Genomic DNA, 24,163 nt, shown 5'->3' on the forward strand with positions numbered 1-24,163 from the left:
TGTATGTAGATGATCTCTATTAGGATTGATGGCTTTGATATTGTATTATTTTGTGTTTAAGTGTGTGTGTGTGTCTGTGTATACATCTGTGTGTATATGTATATTTAATTTTGTATATAACCACCTAAATTATACCATATGTATACATACATACACAAATATGTAATATATGCATATATATTCATGTGTACACATATGTATAAAGAAATGCACAGCCAATCTGGTAGAAAATTCACTCTCTGAAATCAAAGTACAGCTAACTAGTCATAGCAATCATCTTCCTATTTCTTTCTTTTTCTTTCTTTCTTTCTTTCTTTCTTTCTTTACTTTTTCATCTTCCTCTGTAGAGCAGTAGTTTTAATATGTCTTATGGCAATCTCCAAAGGAAGTCAGTATTTTTACATTACAGAATACATTTCTCCACTCCCAAATTCTTTTCAGATTTGATTAAACTGTCTTTTCTCAGATGTAGAACAATTTAAAACAATTGAAACAAGTAAGGAAAAACCAGTTTAAGGGTGCTTTATTTCATCATCTCAGGTTTTGTGACTCAAAGTAACATTATAGGTGAAGCAGGATTTATGTGGGGTTTTGGGGGGAAGGGAGGAGGTATACTGTCAGTAGTAATCTCTCTTGGCCCTGATCTAGGGCTCCCTTATGCTCAACAGGACCTCAGATAGTGTTGTTGGGAGGTCCAGTGTGTTCCTTTCTCCTCACTGAAGCACTCCACAGCAACTTTAAGTCAACAGTAATCATATTCCTGGTACTGTAGAAAGAAACCTCAATTATATTTTTTTCCCTAATAGTTCAATTTTAGGATAAGAAGGGACAAGTTACAAAGAAGGAAATATCATTAGGGATTTAAGCTTTGTTTGTTAAACACACATTTTGGCTGTAGGTTTTGGTCATTACTTTTTCAGACTATTATCTACACCAGAGTTTTGGAAAGGAATGTCATACATATGTGTGACATAACAAACATATGTGTTGACTGATGCCCACACTGTCTGCTGTCACAGTGTCCTCCTCTCACCGAGCATGATAGCCTCCCACTTGCTACATTTCTGGGAGAGCTGGACAATGGACTCCAACATAGACTTCCCTGTCCATGAATGCAGGCATGTGCCCTGTCCCCTCCTTGCAGTGGGTGTACCATTCACAGATCCCTCCTCACCTGGTAAAGACAGTGCATTATCATCTCCACCGGCCCTCGCCTAAAACTCCTCTCACAGGTAAACATTTCCCTTCAGGTATTACCTATTCTCTGTACCATCAACTTTTAAGTTGACAATGACTAATTGTAGCTTTGATGCAAATAATAAACCAATGGTTGCATCATCTTCAAAGAATGATGCCGTTATAGTCATCTAACTCCCCTAATTCAAACAGAAATAGGTCTTAGCAGAGGGCTTAGAATAGTTGTTCAACATATATACATACATACATATATATATTCATATATATGGGACTTCATATATATATTCATATATGTATATATATATAGAGAGAGAGAGAGAGAGAGAGGGAGAGTTAATTGTAGAGGGTGAATACTTTCCAATGAAAAACAGAAAGTGAGGGAAAGAGAATTTCAGTTTAAACTTTATTGTTCAGAAATTTAGTAAATCTCATTTAATCCAAGTTTTAGAGTATTTGTTATTTAATTTCAATCCAAATTAATTTTTCTGTATTATCATCATTATAAATAAATACTTGTTAAGTATTTATCAGATAAGTGTTCTGGAAGCTATAAATTTTGACAAGATGCTGTGTTTACAGTTCTGGTGGTATTCTATTACGTAGTGAAGAGAAAGTCTCCAGATATGTTACCTAAATCTAGTAAAAGATTAATGGTGAATTTAGAATGATTTGCTAATTCCAATTGCTTGTTTTAGCTATAAAGTCCTCCACACAGACTTTAGAGATGTTCTAACAAATATGCTGACGGGATGTCAGTGTAATGAAATTTGTATTAAAACCTTATAAAGAAGGGCTTACCTGGTGGCACAGTGGTTAAGAGTCTGCCTGCTGATGCAGGGGACACGGGTTCATGCCCTGGTCTGGGAAGATCCCACATGCCACGGAGCGGCTAGGCCTGTGAGCCATGGCCGCTGAGCCTGTGTGTCCAGAGCCTGTGCTCCACAGCAGGAGAGGCCACAACAGTGAGAGGCATACCGCTAAAAAAAAAAAAAAAAAAAAAAAACTTATAAGGAGATGGATGGGCACTACCACTTGGTCTTATTATGTGTATAGAAGGACACATAATAGAAGAGAAAGGTCTTCTGATTTCTCATCTAGTAATTTTTTTTATGTGACTGTGGTGCATTACCTCACATGGATGTCAGTTGTGAAACTCCACAAAATCTAACAATGTGGACTTTGTGTATTGTGTGAAATGGATGGCTAGTAGACACTGTTGTGTGTTATTGCCTCTTCCATCCTATGAGTGGCATATATTTAAAGAAATACTGCCAGTGCCTCAGGATAAACACAGCCTTAAAACTTTCCACTCCAAGATATAAACTGCATGTTCCCTCAAGCTAAGGCCTTCCTGGAATACTCCATGTTTTGTTGATGTCCCTCTTCTCTGAGCTCACAAAGTTCTTAAAGTCTTAAAGTCAATGAGTCTCACCTCACTGAGCATGCTTCATATACCATCTTTTACTATTAACTGTTTCATATTATTGGCCTTGTTCAATGTGATTGTTAGTACCTCTTGTGTAAGAACTTTTCTTCCTCTTTTTCCTACCCATCACCAAGAAAATCCTAGGAATGTAATTTACACAAATAATCCATTGAACTACTGGTTAATTGATAAAAATACACAAATTTACACATTATATCTTAAATTTGGGGTATGCTTCTGGTTTGGGTGGGAGTTTGGTAGGAGAATGATATAATGAAGGGTCAGGAGGCAGGAATTAAAATATTACCTCAAATGTTGGCCAGCTGTCAGGTAGTCTATTCCCAAAGAATACAAAATTGTTATTTAAAAAAATGACTTTGCCTTCCCAGGGAAAATTTTGAGAACATGAACATAGTTAGAAAAATAATATTAAGATCAGAAAATTGCTATTGAAGAAAATTAAGGATTTCAACCCAAGATACTAGGTTCAGTGTTTACCTCCAAAAAAACCTGTGTGTCCAACTCTTCCATCTTAAGTGGGATAGCATCTTTATCCTTAACCAGACCCATAAATGAGTGTTTGTTGTTCTGTTTTAGAAGCATAATGTTATACATGACAGGTTATGCAAGCATGAGGAGCCAATGGTGGGAGGAACATTAACAAGGAACTTAAGGGAAGAGAGTTGAATTAAGGAGGTGCTTTATAGAGGTCCAGCTGGGGTTAAGGGGACAAACAAGGCAGGTTAAAGCATGCAGGGGCTAACAATTGCTGGAAGCTGATACCATTTCTAGGCTTGGAGAATCACAGGGAGAAAATAGTGTTACTGGAACCATGGAGAATGAGTCACCCGGAACGGACTGCAGTCATGGAGTGAGGCAGCCACTGCCAGAGATGTAGTTTCAAGGAAGGAAGAGAGAAGGAATCTGTCCCTCTTCCTGCTTTTTGTTTTCCTATTTGTGTCTCCCATTAACTTAAATGGAAACCACTTCTGATCACATTTAATTAGCCAAAGTAAGTCACATGACCAAGCTTGATGTAAATAGGGCAGGAAAGCATAATCCTAACCCAGGGCTGAACAGTTAATATTAGTGAATGATAACATAATCCACCAAGCTCACTGAGTCCAAAGTTGCTGGGATTGGAAGCAAGTTCATGAGTTATCTGGCTAGTGGGGGTAATGATACAATGTATTGTTTGTTTGTTTAAGGGCAGTATCATGGCCTATAGGAAAGCACCTTGACCTTGCAAAGTGCTGTGTCCCAGATGGCTCTCTGACCTTCCTAATCATATAGGTGGCTAAGAGGTAGCTTGCTTGTTTCCCCTCCTTCTGTAATGCCTTTTTCCTATTTGACCTTCAACATCCATCTTCTGACCTTCTTTCTGTTGTTTTTGGCCCAGAAGGCTGACTTCTGTGACTTGCTTTGTCTTGCTCCCTTCTGTTTGGATTTAACCAATGGGAAGTACTAGGAGAAAATCAGAGGGCAAGATCAGAAAGAGAATTGGGGCTATTTTTTCCCAAGCTTTCTTTCCCCCTTTGACTTCTGGCAGTGGCTGAATTCTTCCCAAAGTGATGGAAAGCCCTTTCTGTGTAATGTCTGTGCCATATGCACCTTCTACCTCTTCTAATAACTATATACATCCTGACGGTAGTGTTTCTGGTTAATCCAAATTGGTGAAGTTCATAGATGACTGCTGCAAACTTGCCTATAGAAACTTGTTTTCCTGCAGAGGATGGAAAAGTGATTTTATGTTTTTAGGGAAGTATATTTCCATATTCACAACATGCATAGGATTTTTTTTTTATCATCAACTGTCTATTGATATATTAAACTTTTATTCCGTGAACATTCATATCTATATGTGATGGGACACCCAGGGATAGAACTTTGGCTCTTCTTCCTTTGAAAAACCACATACATGCTTACACCACCCAATAAATAAAATCTCACTCTGCCTTCCACTGAACATAGCAGTATACAATTAGTCTTGTTCTATTAGTCACTTAGGAAAATCAATGCATATGATTCATGACATCTTGCTCTTAGGTTGATTCATCATATTTCTTTATTTTGGTATATCTAACCTTTTAATTTTGTTTATTACCTAAGTGAAAGACTAAATATTCTCTTTATTTCAATCTTATAATATCAAATACTTTATTTCTTGCAAAATATTTGTTATGAGGTATGTTTGCTTTAAAGTCTCCTTAAAAAAGCAGTCATCACCTTAGGGTTTTTGAAGAGAACTTATGAGCCTTTTTATTTTTTAATTTAATTTATTAAATACAGCAGGTTCTAATTAGTTATCTATTTTATACATATTAGTGTATATATGTCAATCCCAATCTCCCAATTCATCCCACCCCCACCTTCCCCACCCCCACTTCCCCCCTTGGTGTCCATATGTTTGTCCTCTACATCTGCATCTCTATTTCTGCCTTGCAAACCAGTTAATCTGTACCATTTTAAGAGATTCCACATATATGCATTAATATAAGATATTTGTTTTTCTCTTTCTGACTTACTTCACTCTGTATGACAGTCTCTAAGTCCATCTACATCTCTAAAAATGACCCAGTTTAGTTCCTTTTATGGTTGAGTAATATTCATTGTATACATGAACCACATCTTCTTTATCCATATGTCTGTCAGTGGTCATTTAGGTTGCTTCCATGAGCTGGCTATTTTCAATAGTGCTGTAATGAACATTGAGGTGCATGTGACTTTTTGAATTATGGTTTTCTCCGGTTATATGCCCAGTAGTGAGATTGCTGGGTCATATGGTAATTCTATTTCTAGTTTTTTTAAGGGAGCTCCATACTGTTCTCCATAGTGACTGTATCAATTTACGTTCCCACCAACAGTGCAAGAGGGTTCCCTTTTCTCCACACCTTCTGCAGCATTTGTTATTTGTAGATTTTCTGATGATGCACATTTTAACCGGTGTGAAGTGATACCTCATGGTAGTTTTGATTTGCATTTCTCTAATAATTAGTGATGTCGAGCAGCTTTTCATGTGCTTCTTGTCCAACTGTATGCCTTCTTTGGAGAAATGTTTATTTAGATCTTCTGCCCATTTTTGGATTGTGTTGTTTTAATATTGAGCTGCATGAGCTGTTTATATATTTTGACAGTTAATCCTTTGTCAATTGATTCGTTTGCAAGTATTTTCTCCCATTGTGAGAGTTGTCTTTTCATCTTGTTTATAGTTTGTTTTTGTTTTTGCTGTGCAAAAGCTTTTAAGTTTCATTAGGTCCCATTTGTTTATTTTGTTTTTATTACCATTACTCTAAGAGGTGGGTCAAAAAAGATCTTGCTGTGATTTTTGTCAAAGAGTGTTCTTCCTATGTTTTCCTCTAAGAGCTTTCGAGTGTCTGGACTTACATTTAGGTCTTTTATCCAATTTGAGTTTATTTTTGTGTATGGTGTTAGGGAGTGTTCTCATTTCATTCTTTTACATGTAGCTGTCCAGTTTTCCCAGCACCACTTATTGAGGAGACTGTCTTTTCTCCATTGTATATCCTTGCCTCCTTTGTCATAGATTAGTTGACCATAGGTGCATGCGTTTATCTTGGGGCTCGCTCTCCTGTTCCATGGATCTATATTTATGTTTTGGGGCAAGTACCATATGGTCTTTATTACTGTAGCTTTGTAGTATAGTCTGAAGTCAGGGAGTCTGCTTCCTCCAGCTCTGTTTTTTTTTCCCTCAAGATTACTTTGGCTATGCGGGATCTTTTGTGTCTCCATACAAATTTTAAGATTTTTGGTTCTAGTTCTGTAAGAAAATGCCATTGGTAATTTGATAGAGGTTGCATTGAATCTGTAGATTGCTTTTGGTAGTAGAGTCATTTTCACAATATTGATTCTTCCAATACAAGAACATGGTATATCTCTCCATCAGTTTGTGTCTTCTTTGAATTCTTTCATCAGTGTCTTATAGTTTTCTGCATACAGGTCTTTTGTCTCCCTAGGTAGGTTTATTCCTAGGTATTTTATTATTTTTGTTGCAATGGTAAATCAGAGTGTTTCCTTAATTTCTCTTTCAGATTTTTCATCACTAGTGTATAGGGATGCAAGAGATTTCTGTACATGAATTTTGTATCCTGCAGCTTTTCCAAATTAATTGATTAGCTCTAGTAGTTTTCTGGTTGCATCTTTAGGATTTTCTATGTATAGTATCATGTCATCTGCAAACAGTGACAGTTTTATTTCTTCTTTTCCAATTTGGATTCCTTTTATTTATTTTCCTTCTCTGATTGCTGTGGTTACGACTTCCAAAACTATGTTGAATAATACTGGTGAGAGTGGACATCCTTGTCTTGTTCCTGATCTTAGAGGAAATGCTTTCAGTTTTTCACCATTGAGAATGATGTTGGCTGTGGGTTTGTCATATATGGCCTTTGTCATGTTGAGGTAGGTTCCCTCTATGCCCACTTTCTGGAGAGATTTTATCATAAATGGGTTTTGAATTTTGTCAAAGGTTTTTTCTGCATCTATTGAGTTGATCATATAGTTTTTATTCTTCAGTTTGTTAACATGGTGTATCACATTGATTGATTTGCATATATTGAAGAATCCTTGCATCCTTGGGATAAATCCCACTTGATCATGGTGTGTGATCCTTTTAATGTCTTGTTGATTTGTTTTTGCTAGTATTTTGTTGAGGATTTTTGCAACTATATTCATCAGTGATATTGGTCTGTAATTTTCTTTTTTTGTAGTATCTCTGTCTGGTTTTGGTATCAGGGTGATGGTGGCCTCAAAGAATGAGTTTGAGAGTGCTCCTTCCTCTGCAATTTTTTGGAAGAGTTTGACAAGGATGGGTGTTAGCTCTTCTCTTAATGCTTGATGGAATTCACCTGTTAAGCCATCTGGTCCTGGACTTTTGTTTATTGGAAGATTTTTAATCACAGTTTCAATTTCATTACTTGTGATTGATCTGTTCATATTTTCTGTTTCTTCCTGGTTCAGTCATGGAAGGTTATACCTTTCTAATAATTTGTCCATTTCTTCCAGGTTGTCCAGTTTTTGGCATAGATTTGCTTGTAGTGGTCTCTTATGATGCTTTGTATTTCTGCGGTGTCCACTGTAACTTCTTTTTCACTTGTAATTTTATTGATTTGAGTCCTCTCCCTCTTTTTTCGATGAGTCTGGCTAAAGACTTATCAATTTTGTTTATCTTTTAAAGAACAACCTTTTAGTTTTATTGATCTTTGCTATTGCTTTCTTTGTTTCTATTTCATTTATTTCTGCTCTGATCTTTATGATTTCTTTCCTTCTACTACATGTTTTTCTTTCTCTAGTTCCTTTAGGTGTAATGTTAGATTGTTTATTTGAGATTTTTCTTGTTTCTTGAGATATTATTGTATTGCTATAAACTTCCCTCTTACAACTGCTGTTCTGCATCCCATAGGTTTTGGATCATCCTGTTTTCGTTGTCATTTGTCTCTAGTATTTTTTAATTTACTCTTTGATTTCTTCAGTGATCTCTTGGTAATTTAGTAATGTATTGTTTAGCCTCATGTGTTTGTGTTTTTTTACGTTTCCCCTGTAATTGACTTCTAATCTCATAGCATTTTGGTCGGAAAGCATGTTTGATATGATTTCAAATTTCTTAAATTTACGGAGGCTTGATTTGTGACCCAAGATATGACCTATCCTGGGAATGTCCCCTGTTCACTTGAGAGGAAAGTGTAAACTGCTGTTTTTGGATGGAATGTCCTATAAATATCAATTAAATCTATCTGGTCTACTGTGTCATTTAAAGCTTCTGTTTCCTTATTAATTTTCTGTCTGGATGATCTGTCCATTAGTGTAAGTGAGTTGTTAAATTCCCCCACTATTACTGTGTTACTGTCTATTTCCTCTTTTATAGCTGTTAGCATTTGCCTTATATATTGAGGTGCTCCTATGTTGGGTGCATATATATTTATAATTGTTATATCTTCTTCTTGGATGGATCCCTTGATCATTATGTAGTGTCCTTCCTTGTCTCTTATAATATTCTTTATTTTAAAGTCTATTTTATCTGATATGAGCATTGCTACTCCAGGTTTCTTTTGATTTCCATTTTCATAGAATATCATTTTCCATTCCCCCACTTCCAGTTGGTATGTGTCTCTAGGTCTGAAGTGTGTCTCTTGTGGACAGCCTATATATGGGACTTGTTTTTGTATCCATTCAGTGAGCCTGTGTCTTTTGGTTGGAGCATTTAATCTGTTCACATTTAAGGTAATTATTGATATGTATGCCCCTATTACCATTTTCTTAATTGTTTTGTGGGTTTTTTTTGTAGGTGCTTTTCTTCTCTTGTGTTTCCCACTTAGAGAAGTTCCTTTAGCATTTGTTGTAGAGCTGGTTTGGTGGTGCTGAATTCTCTTAGCTTTTGCTTGTCTGTAAATGTTTTAATTTTTCCATCGAATCTGAATGAGATCCTTGCCAGCTAGAGTAATCTTGGTTGTAGGTTCTTCTTTTTTATCACTTTAAATATATCATGTCACCCCCTTCTGGCTTGTAGAGTTTCTGCTGAGAAATCACGTGTTAACCTTATGGGAGTTCCCTTGTCTGTTATTGGTCATTTTTTCCTTGTTGGTGTTAATAATTTTTCTTGGTCTTTGATTTTTGCCAATTTGATTACTCTGTGTCTTGGCATGTTTCTCCTTGGGTTTATCCTGTATGGGATTCTCTGCACTTCCTGGACTTGGGTGGCTCTTTCCTTTCCCATGTTAGGGAAGTTTTCTACTATAATCTCTTCAAATATTTTCTCCAGTCCTTTCTCTCTCTCTTCTCCTTCTGGGACGCCTATAATGCAAATTTTGGTGCATTTAATGTTGTCCCAGAGCCCTCTTAACTTGTCTTCATTTCTTTTCATTCTTTTTATTCTGTTCTGTGGCTGTGAATTCCACCATTTTGTCTTCCAGGTCACTTATCCGTTCTTCTGCCTCAGTTATTCTGCTATTGATTCCTTCTAGAGTATTTTTCTTTGCAGTTATTGTTTTGTTCATCTCTATTTGTTTGTTAATTATTCTAGGTGTTTGTTCTTTAAATCTTCTAGGTCTTTGTTAATCATTTCTTGCATCTTCTTGATCTTTTCCCTCATTCTTTTTGCAAGGTCCTGGATCATCTTCACTATCATTATTCTGAATCTTTTTTCTGGATGGTTGCCTGTCTCCACTTCATTTAATTGTTTTTCTGGGGTTTTATCTCATTCCTTCATCTGTACATAGCCCTCTGCCTTTTCATTTTTTCTATCTTTCTGTGAATGTGGTTTACCTTCCACATGCTGCAGGATTGTAGTTCTTCTTGCTCCTGCTGTCTGCCTTCTGGTGGATGAGTCTATCTAAGAGGCTAGTGCAAGCTACCTGATGGGAGGGACTGGTGGTGGGTAGAACTGGATGTTGCTCTGGTGGCAGACCTCAGTAAAACTTTAGTCTGCTTGTCTGCTGATGGGTGGGGCTGAGTTCCCTCCCTGTTTTTTTTTTTTTTTTTGGCCTGAGGTGATCCAGCACTGGAGGCTACAGTCTCTTTCTGGGGCTAATGGCAGACTTCAGGAGGGCTCATGCCAAGGAGTACTTCCCAGAACTTCTGCTGCCAGTGTCTTGTCCCCACAGTGAACCACAGCTACCTCCCCACCTCTGCAGGAGACCCTCCAACAGTAGCAGGTAGGTCTGGTTCAGTCTTCTATGGGGTCACTGCTTTTTCCCCCAGGTGCTGATGCACACACTACTTTGTGTGTGCCCTCCACAAGTGGAGTCTCTGTTTCTCCCTGTCTTTTCAAAGCCCTGCAATCAAATCCCACTAGCCTTCAAAGGCTGATTCTCTGGAAATTCCTCCTCTTGTTGCCAGACCCCCAGGTTGGGAAGCCTGACATGGGGCTCAGAACCTTCATTCCAGTGGGTGGACTTCTGTGGTATAATTATTCTCCAGTTTGTGAGTCACCCACCCAATGGTTATGGGATTTGATTTTATTGTGCTTGTACCCCTCCTACCATCTCATTGCAGCTTCTCCTTTGTCTTTGAATGTGGGGTATCTTTTTGTGAGTTCCAGTGTCTTCCTGTAGATGATTGTCCAGCAGTTAGTTGTGATTCCACTGCTCTTGCATAAGGGAGTGAGTGCATGTCCTTCTATTCTGACATCTTGAACAAATCTGATGAATCTTTTTAGAGTTTGGAAAAGTCAAACCTATTTCTCTTATGACTTACCACCAGAATTAAGTTAATTTTATATGAAACAAAGGTTATTTAAGGGAATAGGACTATAATAGTTTCTCAGGAAGGAAGTAGATTGAATCAGGTATTTGATAAGGAAAAGCAAAATAATATAAGAGCTGTAGGAGGAGCTAGGGCCTGCTGGCCACCATGCTACTTTGTTGACATGGTCCTAATTACAAATCTCTGATGTCTCAGTAGTATTATTTACCTACAGAGGAGAACCCTCAAAATTCCTAAATACACTCATCTTTGTGAAAGAAGAAGACAGATTTGAGCAGCATTTCTAAATCTTTTATAAGCAAGTCTGAAGCCTCTAAACATGTATTGCTTTCTCCCTCGATGTCCTCTGCACTTGCCTACCAGAATGCTTCCCTTCTGCCTCCCCACCTTTAACAATTCTCACCATTTTTCAAGACCTAGTCATGTACTACCCTTTCCAGTTCACCTCTGTTCTGATTAATCTCTCCTCTAAACTGTAAGACTTACTGCTTTAAGGACTCTCTGGCTAATTAATCATATACTACTTGCATTGCTCATACTGTTTCCTTGTATTATTATTTAACTTTTCATGTCTTCATATTATCTTTCCACCTAGAAAGGTGTTCAGAAAGTAATTTTATAAGGCCAATTCAATTTAGTGCACTGAAGTCTGTACAATTCTTGTGTTGGTAATATACTATTTGGTTCACAAAATGTGGCAGCATCACCTGTAAATAGAATTGCTTGTAACTCTTTGTGATTGGGAGTATCTTTGGCCTTGTAATTTGATTTTTAAATGTGGAAAATGTTTCAGATTTTCCCTATTTACTGAGATTGATGGCGAAAAAGAGAATGATTTTTATCTAACAAAGAATTTCAAAATTATGAGTGGAGATTTAGCATTATTACGTAAATGAGGACATCCAGCCAGGACCCAGTATTTTGAAGAAAGCTGGGGTCAAGAAGGGATGAGGCCTAAATAATGTGCAATGCTCAATGTGGATTTCTAGGGGTTTATAGACCAACCATGGTCCTTTAAAGGGATTTGTTTGCCAGTCTTTCCGTGCAGAACCATTTAGGGAGCAGAACAAGTTATAGACTTGGAAAGAGCTAAGGTTTCTGATTCAAAGACATTTATCAATTGGCATCTAGTTATAAAGGCTATATAGCATGTAGGAATTGGTATGAAGAGTAAAACAGAGTGAGAAAATACACTGCAGTGCAGAGAGGTATGAGGCAGTTTGGGACAAGTCCCAGGAATATGATTTCTGATTGACAAGTAAGCCCTAATGGAAGAATTATTACAGACAAAACACACAAATAAATCAAGGTTCTTGAATTATTTAATCATCAACAAATATTTTCCCTGCATAGGCCACATATGAATAAATTGGTAAATAATTTAGAAGAAGTAAAATAATGTGCTTTAATATTTATAATGATTATTCACCCTATGATAAGATCCGTTCCTTAAGCACACATTATAAATGTGCTTTGCTTCAGCCCTTAATGGTTGCTGTAAGCCTTCATTCTCACATCAGGGCCACACACTGGGCATCACATAAAAGGAGCACTCTCTCTTGCTGTTAACAGCCTTAGTTCTGAACAGTTGGTCTTGACCCATTTTTTTGTGCTGCATTGCAGCCTGCCTTTGATCATCTCAGCTCTCACTGCTCATTCTCTCCTTTCTAGCATCACCTTGCCTCACCCTTTATTCTTGATGTGTTTCACTAACATTCCCAGTTCTCCCCCGAGTGACGCTAACTCCACTGCCATGAGTAAATGCTCCTCCTTTTATGATCAGGTCCTGGAACCCCTGGATCAGTGCTGTTCCCTTCAGTCTCCTCTAGCCTCTCCTGCTCCCTTCAGGTAGCACACCCTCTTCGTTCATCTAAGCTTCAAAATAGGCACTAGAAATATTGTTAAATAGCACGCATCTCTTCATTTACCTGTGATGAAGGACCATGCCCTATTTTTACTTGTATCTACCATACTACATATCAAAAAGTTGAACACATGTTAAGAGCCTGAGACATGTTTTGTAACTTATTCTTAGATGAAACAAACCTCAAGAACACAGGGGCAAATGGAGTTGAGCAATGGAAAGTGAGTGAAAATGTAAACTTCTGATTTTGCAGTTTTGCATCACTGTAGGCTGTTTCTTAGTTGTTAGTAAGCTGGATTTTAGATGTGAGAATGAATCAGTGACAGTAGACAATGAAGTGGAGAAGCTGTAGCAAATTACCCAAAGTCCAACATGTTCTGAGGTAGGCTGGGACAGTGGTCCTGCTCTGACCTTGAGTATCCCTCCTCCCCTCACCTGCAGTGATGGAGTCACATTCAGGCATCACAGCCTGTTTGCTCAGCTCAGCTCTTGCCTCACTGAACCAACCTACTTACTGAGCCAATACAGAAAAGACCCTGTTAGTTCCTCAGTACTAGTTGGTTGTTCTAAGCATAGTTTTTTTCAGTAGCTAGGTTAGATGGGAAATTATCAGTTACCCCACAATTGTATTTTTTTTTTCTCAAATTGAGATAGGATTGCAACTCTTATAACATTCTTCATAGTCAACCTCTTCAACATTGCTTCATATTTAAGCCAGTAAGGGGAAGAGAGAAAGTCACAAAACTTCTTTATGACATGGAAGTTTGGGCAGGGTAAAAAGTTAAAGACCCAGACAGATTGACATGAATACTAAGCTGTCAAAACCAGCATTAAAGCTTGACACCTGTAGAGATTTTGGGTATACTCAGGTAACTGGTGTGATCTTAATCCACAAACTCAGCAGTATGAAAATAGTACTTTTTTTTTTTTTCCCTGAAATTCAACCTGTGAGAATTCCAAGCCACCATTTTGTCATGCTGATACGAATTTAACCTCAGTCATTCTGGGAGCTTTTTCCCCTATGAACCCATTACATGTTACACATTACACAGATAACTTCTGATATTTGGCTATCTGTCCACTCAAGTTCTTACCTCAGTCCCAATGTCACATTAAATCAGGAAAGGACATCTAGAAATAAGTAACTTAAGGTGAAGAAGAGTATGTTGCCAGATGTATTGCAGTCATTTTGGTAACACTGTATTCAAATATATCCTAGCTTAGTATATATGACCTTATCATGCCCTACCTTTTCCAAAAGGTGTAAAGACTTTAAGAAAATACTTATAGTCAGAAATAGAGCTATTGACACTTTCTAAATCCTGTGATTTTGTTTTCTTTGTTAAACAGGGTAAAATAGTCATTAATCAAGAAACTCCAGCCATTGAGGGTGTGGTTATAAATCAACATAATATCTGTGTTTATATGTAGTTCAAGTATTTGCTAAAATTGAGTTTAGAACACCCATATCGTTGGAAGTAATTTTGACTCTTCTGAGAAGTACACACATTGGCCATTTTTTATATAGTTTCTTTTCTCTAAAAGAAGAGAATAGAGTGATAACTCTGAGGAGATAATTCACCATGTCTAAAGATTTTGGAATTCCTTAGATATCTTAGAACTGAGCCATAGTAAGGGGTCAATAAATATTTAAGAAATAAATTGAGGTTAAAAACATTGTTTGGGGGCTTCCCTGGTGGCACAGTGGTTGAGAGTCTGCCTGCCGATGCAGGGGACACGGGTTCGTGCCCCGGTCTGGGAAGATCCCACATGCCGCGGAGAGGCTGGGCCCGTGAGCCATGGCCGCTGAGCCTGTGCGTCCGGAGCCTGTGCCCCGCAACGGGAGAGGCCACAACAGTGAGAGGCCCGCGTGCCGCAAAAAAAAAAAAAAAAAAATTGTTTGTATGGAATGTGTTTCAGTCAGTTTTATCATTTTATCACAACTCATATTCAGCTTGCATATATTTACCCTAATTCAAATAAATCCAATGAGAACACATTTGTAACCCAATGGTATTATTTCACTATAGATATTTTACTTTATCTTCTTCCTTAAGTGTAAACTTGCCCATATTTTAAATGACTCCATATCTTCAGGTGTAGAAAAATGCATGTTAGGGGGAAAATGGCTGCAAATCCCACAAACCATAAATCGCCTAAATGGGTCCTAGAGCCTCTGCCAGGGTCTGATGGGGAGAGGTAAATAGGGCTGGAGGATGCAACTAGGAATAGTGCTTGATTTGAAGTTAGCTGACCTGTAACTCTCATAGATTAACGCAAGTACTCATCCTCCCAGATACTGTCTTTTCTCTAAAACACATCATTCTTACCCACAGGATTTGATAAAAGTAACCCTGTATCATAGTTTTACAGAACAGCAGAGAGTGACTGGAGAACTTAGAATGCTCAGACTGGGGGTCTGGGGAGCCCTCAGCCTGTTGATCCCCTAAGAGAACTGTATATATTTGACCACTGGACCCAGAACAGTACACTCTACTGGAATGTTCTACTGTGTCCTCGGTGTTCTTGATATTGTTAAAGTCAGTCTTTCATGAGACCTAAAGCTCTCAGATTTAGAAGCAGTTTGAGGTCTTAAGAACTAGAGGTAAAATGAGGACTGGATATGAATAAGGATGAATACACCTCCAATCTAAGTTTAACAGGATGCATTTTGCAAACTTTGTTTTTACATCCATGTTTTGTAGTCTAAGGCTGTGTTCCACATTCACTGATCCTCATAGGAGAAGTTCACGTGTTTAAAAGCCTTGTGGAAGAGCATTCCTGAGAACTAGGATATGCCCCTCTAAGAGGAAAGAAAGATAACACTATATTAGCATAATGCATCCACTCCCTCCCCGATCCTAGACCCTTGGAAAATCAGTGCTAACCTAGAGGGAAGCCAAGTAAAGGATGAACATCAGAAGTGTGAGAACAGGGCAATTTTGTACTGCGTTAGCCCAGGTGGATAGGAGCAGAATGAGAACTGTAGTCTAGGGGAAAATCAGAAATGAAGTTTTCTTTTCCTAAAACAGGAAGGGAAGACAATTACTGTGGACCTGGTTGTCAGGCTTGCTTTGAGATACTAATTTACAATGAGCCTCACTCCTCACCCTGAAGGGTTGGTGGGGAAACAGGATTGTTGCTAGAGGGGAAATCAGGGCCCTGTTTCCTTAATCCTCCCCAGGGCCACTCCCTGTGGAAATTTTTAATTCTAGATTTGCTTTAGGCATTCCACCCTACCAGTACACAGCCTGGGGCACAGTTCTACTGATAAGCTTTGGGCAGTGGACTGGAGTGGGATGAAGATTCCCCATAGGAAGGAGGGGAGCCAGCAAATATGAACTTCTCTGCCTAGGCCACTATAGAAACCCATTTTAAGAGACCTGGATGGGCATTCTCTGATACAACAGCTTAAATTCACTAGGAAATAAGGGTAGAGTTTGGAAGAAATTCTTCCCAATCTACTTCTCTCTTTGTTAACTCCCCTACCCACCTATGCAATCAATGGTTGGCTTTGGCAGTACCTTTCCAGATTCAGTTTGGAGGTTCCTAATCTTCTAGGAGGACATAGACTCTTCTGAGAATATGTTTAAAGCTGTGAATTCTTGTGGGTGGGGAGGCAAAAGATAAGTGACAGAATTAAAAGTACAGAAAATTTTGTATTCAGTTTTAATGCATTAATAATATCTTTGAAACCTATTCTTCAAAATCATAAAGAATCTTGAATGTGAGGTTATGACCCTGCTCTAGACATACACAAGCCAACTGATAGTACATAACTATTTAAAATAGACTCAATCAACATGCAGTGATAATGGAGCAGAATAGTCCAGTGGTTAAGTGTATAGAGCCAGCCTGCAAAGAAAGTGCTTTACAAAGTTTTGCGGTCACACTTTATTGCACATTGATAAGTGTCTAGCATCTTTGTGCCTGTAATCTGCCCATCTTTGTGAGACCTGTGAAAAAGGAGAAAAGATTATTCTGCTACATGGTTTCTGACCTCAAAGAATTTGCAGGTAAAGTGAAGGAGGCAATACCAACGGACAAATTAGATATATAGTATAATAAAACAGTAAGTGACTAAGTACTGAAGATAGCACAAAACGTATGTGCAGAGAAAGGACACCTCGACTAGGCAGGGAAGACTGAGATTCAACAGTGCCCTAGGGGTAAATAGGATTTTAAGAGAAGAGACAAGAACATGAAAATCAGAGGGAAAAAATGTGAAAAAATTCTAAGCTGGGAATAAAGCAGCCTGCAGAATAATCCTAACTAAATTAATTAGTAGGCATTGTAGGACAGTGGCAAATAACTTGACAAAGGAGATATATTTCTGAGAAATTCTTATTGTTTGGTTGAACAGATTGTATAGAACCCGGAAAGTTAGCCTGAGAATCTTGAACTGTATCGAAAGGATATGGGATAACTATTTCAGGTTTCCTAAAAGGACCAGCCTACAGTTTAATCTACTATAGAGCTCATTACCAGTGAACGATCACAAATCTAGGCCAAGGGAAATTAAAAAAAAAAAAGAAACCTACCAATCAGGAGTGAAACCATGTATCATTTAAGTCAGGAGCCATAGATGCTTGGAAAGTTCAAACAAGGGTATTCAACATATTTCTTGTGCTTAAAATGATTAATTGGTAATGATATTAATAAGTAGGGTTGTCACTCTAAAAGCATCCATGGAGAACTCCCACTGGTATGGAAGCTACATCCTGTGGCCTCACAATTGGGATGAAAATTGAACTCAGTAATAGCAGAGGAAAGGAGAAATTAAATGTTATAAGCCTGAGAGAAATGAGAGGGCATAGGCAATGAGAGTTGAAGAGCAAAAGGAAATTTAATAAGGGTAATGTAATAAACTCTCTTGTCTGGCAGACACTGAAGGAGATGACTCTCCCACCCAAAGGAGAAAGGATGACAGGAGTGTCTAGAGAGGCTGATTATTCAAGGGAAGTTCAGAATATATCCTGGATGAGCTAGCTACAGTGACAAAAGTTACTGATGACTCTTACTGATACAACTCGCCCAGCATCCACTCCACCTGCACGGCATCTGTGCCTCTTGTTACATATTTTTAATATCAACTCTGATGAGCAGCCTGGTCCTTACCTTTGTTCCACCAACATCTGCTCAATAAAATAATTACCTTAGCTCTTTGCACATGTTTATCACTACATACTTTGGGGAAAAACATTTTTATTCAATGCTTTTGCTCTTTAAAATAACTCTAAGTTGTTAAATGAGGAATTATTATCTACATTATAGAGATGTGGAAATTGAAGTGTCAATACAATATAGTAAGTGGGTTTTCCAAGGTTAATTGTGATGTTGGAACTTGAGTCTCCTGGTTCAGAGTTCTGCTTTCACATCTCTCTGTTTTCACTAAGAGTAGCAAGGGGAGCAATAGGTATTCTTTTCCCTCATGTTCTCAATACAGGTCAGAGAGCAGGGCTCTGTGCTGCTGGCGATGTAGAATAAAGTGCTGTCGTCATAAAATCTGATTCTGGCATACAGCTTTACAGAGAGACATTTTGCATAACAAATGTTATGCAAATGGTCTACATAATAGCATTTTGTTGGTCTGGTCACAACAAATAATCTACAAATAATCTACAATTAATAACACCATATAATAAATGCTTTTATCTTGACTGTTCATAAAACAAGTTGTCTCTAAAATAAAATACTTGTTGGTTTATTGCTCAATTATTGTTTAATTATTGCTTTTTTAAAAAGCAACCAATAGAGGAGTGTATTTTGTTAGAACTGTAGGTGAGAAGGAGAAATCTCCAGCTCCGTACTAGCCCAGCTCTTCCAAATTTAGCTTCTGTTCTCAAGCATTACACTACTCAACTCTTCTAATCTTTCCCAGATTCCACCTATCACCATTCAACTGTCACTCTACCAGAAAAATAAAATGCTATACAAACCCTAGTTATAACAAACAAATGATCTTGGAGGTGGGAAGGACATGTGGAGTTAACTCTGTCAAATGACATCTTTTCATTTCTGAGGTCACTTGAGAACATGAGTACTCCATAAATATTTGATGAATTTTGTTTTGCTTTATTAGCTCTAGCTCATGCCAAGTGTGAATATGGTTTACAGATTAAAAAAAAGTCATTATGTGACTAAATAATTTGAATGTTTTGCATTATTTGCTGTATAATGAAGTATAATTGGTATCTCTTTGCATGGTATTCAGATTTGGAGAATATTTACTCAGAATTTGAAAATACGCAGTTAATCCTATCCTTTTGCATACTTAGGAAATTTTTGAGAACAATGCATATTAATTTTCCTTTTTAATCACCTTTCTCCAAAGTGCTCCACTTCTTTGATCTTTGTCTGTTTTGTGTAACTATATATAATATGTAAATGTATGTATATATGTGTGTGTATATATACATATACACACACATATCTGCATATGTACATATTCATACATATATATTTTTGGGGGGAGGGTGGATAATGTATTTGGATTGAAATAATGACCAAAAAAAAACTGGATGAGGGAAGGGCAGATTATAAAATGCAGTCACCTTTCATTCAGTGGGAAGGTTCTAAATTGGTCTTGATTGGGCTGCACTGTCAAGGCCTCCATGTGGACATGGAAATCCCAAACTCAAAATTAGAACAATCATGATACTGAAGGCTACACTCACCAAGAACACCCAACCTGTGTCAAACCCTGAGCTAAATGACTGGCATGTATTACCTTATTAACTCTTCTTAACATTCCTATGCAGCCGGTGTTATTATATCATTGTGTAGATTTAAACGAAATACAGGCTGAAAGAGGTCAATTGCATTGTATAAGAGTATATGACTAGAACTTAATTAACTTGGGAGTAAATGCAGATTTCTTCTCTAGCCTCTGTTTTTAAACACAGGAAAACTTAAGGGAAAACTTAGTAGAGATGGGTTAAGAACAATCAAGCTACTGCATGATGGAGGGGGTTTTCCAAGATACTACACTCTTTTTCTGAATGAAATTTTAGACTGTTTCTCAATCTTTTTTCATTATCTACCTACCCCTCCATGGATCCTTTTTAGGAAAAATTTTCCTAATTGTCTTCCCATGAAATGTTCATTCCACAATATACTATATTTCTGAGTATGTTTTGTACTTATTTCTGCACTTTATACAAAAGAAGAGTAAATTTTTTTTCATTCCCAATAACCAATTTACATCCCTGTTGAGAATGCAAGCTTTAGAGTAAGTAATCTAGGTGATGATAGAAAATAATCTTGTAATTTATATGTATACAGCCCAGAGTAATACAAATATTTAATCTTTACATTTTTCATTCTCCTTTTAACTGTAACTGAATATTTTTCTGGTATTTATAAAAAGTAAACAAAATTTAACCAATATACAGACTTTAGCTTAATTAATTTTAAACGTATTTAATTGACAATTTGTTACTTTGCTTCATTATAAGCATGTTAAATAATAAATAAAATACTCATTAGTACTAAATTGACTTTAGATGTTACTGTTCAACTCTGACAGTTACCTGAAGTGAAGGCATACTCTTTTTATTAGCAGAATTTCAAGTATTAGCAGAAAAGAAAAAAGGAAAAATAAGTCTTAAGCGTAAAACAATCACGACTAGCTTAGCAAAGTTTACATGCAAAAATAAATCACTTGCATGCATTCAAATTTTGCAATATGAAAGCATAAACTATTTAATACTGCTTACCTGAAATTCATACATTTTCTTTTCATGTGTTTATTGCTATTGCTTTGCTGGTTTTGGCCCCTAAAAGTTTACATTATGTCTCTTTTTTATTACTTTCTTTAATTTATTCCTCAATTGCATTATCTTCACTTCCCTAATACTCTTAAAATCCTCAGAAATCATTATTATTTTCTATTCTCAGAATTTAAAATATGTTTTTTACATCTTTTAGGTATAACTTCATTGTTTATTTGATCCCTTACTCTCTTGATACCATGACAAGCATGTGATCTGAAGTTGCTGTTCATTCATCCATATACATATTGTGTACCCACTGCCTGGCAAATGCATGAGTCAGGCATGGCCCCTGAATGTAGGGAACGGATAGTAGACTTGGGGAATCCTATGATTATCTGCATTTTACAGATGGGACCAAAGCAAAGAAAATATAATCCTCTTGAAAGGGATGGAAGAGCTAGGAAATAACAGGGTGAGATTTGAACACAGTCTTGAGTCAAGAGCCCAGTGAATACATGGAGTGTAAGGGCAATAAGACAGGACCATGGGACCACAAGGAGGTCACACAGTGGCTACTTTTTAAAGTCCTTTTTTATTCCTTCTACTTTCCTAACATTTCTCATGTTATTAACACAAAGTTGATTGGTCATTAACCAACACCAAAAATTGGGAGGGGAAGAAAGAGAGAGAAATAGCCACTAAGACAGCAGAAATTCACAGAGAGACAAAAAACCTATTGTAAAGAGAAGAGGGATACAAAATAAGGAAGCAACTCCTGTATTTCTATGGATAAAAATTTAGAAGGATATTTATTTTGGGCAGATATTAAAAGTCTTGGTGGATTTCGTTACTTATAAGCATGTATGTTCCTCATCATATCTAACTCATCACTGAAAAATTAAACTAATCATTTGAATAACCCCAAAGTCTAAAGTTCTCCCTTACTGGTTTCCAAAATTTTATATAAATAGATCTGTGGCCTTTTTCTGAATGAACTTGATTCTACTACTTGATTTGATATCAGGAAGACTCCATGGTCTCTGTCTTCTCAGTACCCCGGTCTAAAATATATTACCTTGATATAAGAGTATCATAAACAGGCATAAAGCAGCTTCTCTGTGCCTATAAAAGGAGCTCAACATTAGTGAATTAATAAAGTAGATTTGTTGAGTGGCTACCATATTCCCTGCTTTATGCAGAATGAAATATCAAGACTTTTGGGGGGGATCCTGTAAAGCATTCTTTTCCTTTGGAGGAATCCTGCTCTCCTTTTGGCAAAGTTTACTTTTTGCATATGGCATGTCTCCAAAGGTGTAGGCTGTACCCTTTGTACTAACCTGGGACAAAGCCAGAACACAACACATTTGGGTTTGTGTAAACTTCTTTGCTCTTGCTTCTTCGCTGAGAAGTGAGAGCCTCACTGGAATGAGCTACTCTAATTCCCAGCCCTTCAAACTAACCATAGACGATAACCACTCACAACAGATATTGACTTTCCAAGCATAAGGATTCATTTTATGTGCAAAACATTTCATAGCGTTCCAGTCACAGCTCACTGGCTGTTATTCCAGAAGGCATCTGTCTGAACCACTCGCAGGCTCAGCGGCCATGGCTCACGGGCCCAGCCGCTCCGCGGAATGTGGGATCTTCCCGGACCGGGGCACGAACCCACGTCCCCTGCATCAGCAGGCGGACTCCCAACCACTGTGCCACCAGGGAAGCCCATAATCGGGGTTTCTTAAACAAACCACATTATGTGTCTCTTCCTGGGTTTTACAAATTTCTTAAAAAAGAAATACAAGATTTGAAGTGCTTGTGTATCATTATCAACAATATCAACAAATACATAAGATAGTAAGACCTATGCTAGGGGCCTATTTTCTTCTGAGATTGATAGAGATATCACGGAGGGGCATAAGTTTCTCAAAAGATGTTCTTTTGAATACTTAGAAAAGGATCTTTGGTTAAATAAGTTTGGGAAATGATATACACTTCATATCTCTCTTAGACATTTACAAACAAGCCAGTGTATAAAATGTTTCAAAGAATACTGTAGTAACAGGATTTCATTATGTTAAAGACAGAATTTTCTCAGCTAATTTTAATTCTTCTTCTTCCTTTTTTTTTTTTTTTTTTTCCTTTCTTGTGACATGTAATACCACCTAAGAGAATTAGTGTTTCATAGAACACTGGGACATGAGGACATCATGGGAACAAGTAGGGTTGGGGGTTATGAGGCCAGCTCATCCTCTAAAATCAGCTCTGGGACCTCAGGCTCAATTTTACCTCTTAGACTTTGCTTACTTATCTGCCAAATTCAGGTAAAAGTATTTACCATGTCAGATAAGATATGGAATTTTCAGAAAGAGCAATTATTAAATAGCTGTGAAAGCACAGCACATTAAAGTTTAAGAGCAATGTATACATGTGAATTACTTTTATAGCTCCTGATCCTGGCTTCAGCACAATTCTAAATATATCACTGAAGTTTCTCCTGTTGTTTGTAACCTTCATCTTCACAACAAAACATTTACAAAAACAACGGTTTACAGCTGGCTAGGTCCTGTAGACTGTATTTAAGTAAGTTAGCCAGGATATTTTCTGCTTTTGCAAAATTTAGACTGCTCTTGATGTAAATAAATCCAGAAGTATAAATACATTTCATTTAAACATGATACAAGATTTACCCCCAGGTGGTGGTGATTGAGTACAAAGTCATTACTTTATGATGCTCATCTTGGTAAAAGGATTTACTCTCTTTAATTATGTAACCATCTTACATATGACTTTTACAGTATACACTTCTGATAGTTAGAGGAAGAGAACATGTTTTTGGCAAATCAAGATTTGTGACATAACAGGCAGCTATATTGAATCAATTGACACATAAAAGAAAAATAGTAACACATTCCCTTGTTTTCTTAAGATATTTCCCTTAAACGTGTGTAATGATTCATGTTACCTGATAGATTGGGTTTGTAAGGCCTGAATGCCAAATTACTATGCTTGTTATTGGGTAAGTTATCAACTGGTTGACAGAAGTGCCTGATTATAGTCAAATACCTTGGATTCCCACAAGTCAATCAACTCACAGGGTTGATAACAAACAATTTTAGTTAGCTGATCTTTCCTTCAATCAAACAACAACAGTAATAAATCTAGTTTTAGCTACAAAGTGTAAACATTTGCTAGACAATGTGTTAATGCAAATAATAAACACCTAAATTATTGTGTGTATTTTTGTGTGTATGTTCTATTTTCTCACTAATCATGAACAATCCTCAAATACTACTTAATCTGACTAATTAAATTATCTTCCTTAGAATCTGTAAAATTTCTATGGTTCCCCTGTGATTTTATGATACTCTAAATTTATGAGCCCAATTTAGAAACCTCATTTTTTCAGACTAAAAAAAAAAACAATGTCTCTAAAAGTAACTGAGGTACCTCTTGGAGTCTAGATCTTTTAAAACAGAGCTGGTTTGAGAACTTTTTGGTCCTGAGCAATCTTTCTTTTGGAGGACCCGCCACTCATCTTACCAAACATCCACATCAAACACCACATTTATTCCAGTCCAGGTATAGCTGATGAGTGGAAGTTATATGCTATGTTTTATAGATGTCGTGAAATATTTATAATTCAAATTTTTGTACTTCCTTTTTGTGAATTTTGGATCTATATTTATTGTTTTAGTTCTCAAGTGTCGTTTTTATAGGTCCTTAGAAATTTCATGGGTTTTAGACATTGTA

Source organism: Monodon monoceros, unplaced genomic scaffold (assembly GCF_005190385.1).
Source record: "Monodon monoceros isolate NGI ecotype Baffin Bay Population unplaced genomic scaffold, NGI_Narwhal_1 Super_Scaffold_1, whole genome shotgun sequence".
Taxonomy (NCBI): Eukaryota; Metazoa; Chordata; class Mammalia; order Artiodactyla; family Monodontidae; genus Monodon; species Monodon monoceros.